Genomic DNA, 704 nt, shown 5'->3' with positions numbered 1-704 from the left:
TCAAAAAATTATTGAAATCGGTGGGGTCAGGTTGGGGGGGTTTCCTTGTGAGAATATTCCTCGAAGGTTTTGATTGTCATTTCATCAAATTTCACGGCGCATACGCGCTCTTCGGACGGAAGATTTGAGATTTTGACCACCAATTTATCGAAGATGAAATTACAGAAGCCGGGTTTGATGTCGACCTCTGATACCCACTTGCGCACGCTACTCTCCGAAGGAAACGAGCAGCCTGCGTTTCTCAAACGCGTATACGCCGATGCAGAGTAGTAATACAGCTGCTTCGCAAGGTCTTTTTCCTCCTCCGAGTAAGGAGCCCTATTGCGATGCAACTGCAATTTCACCATCGTTCGCGCTGCGGGTTCCGTGCATTTGTGGCGATCGAGGAAGTCGTCAACAGACCCTTGTTTTGCCTTCCTTGCGAGGTGCCCGTTTTTTAACCACGATCGCTTTAACTTCTGCCGAAGTACACGGACCGTATTTTGGTACACCAAATTTTTACGTTTCAGCGCCGCATTACACTTCTTCAGATATCCTATCTGTTTATGAAAACTGTCAGTCATTCTTTTTACAGTCTCTGGGGTAGGTGGTTCGAAAGAAGGGGTAGTCGACTGAGCACTCTTTTCGATGTTTCTCCATGCACACTCTTCGTCATCCGATTCGCAAAAGTCCAACGCTACTCTTTTATATGCACGGACATGCTC

Source organism: Cephus cinctus, unplaced genomic scaffold (genome assembly GCF_000341935.2).
Source record: "Cephus cinctus unplaced genomic scaffold, Ccin1 Ccin1_scaffold2798, whole genome shotgun sequence".
Classification (NCBI taxonomy): domain Eukaryota; kingdom Metazoa; phylum Arthropoda; class Insecta; order Hymenoptera; family Cephidae; genus Cephus; species Cephus cinctus.
The sequence above is the reverse complement of the archived record's forward strand: the minus strand, read 5'-3'. Positions refer to the sequence as shown.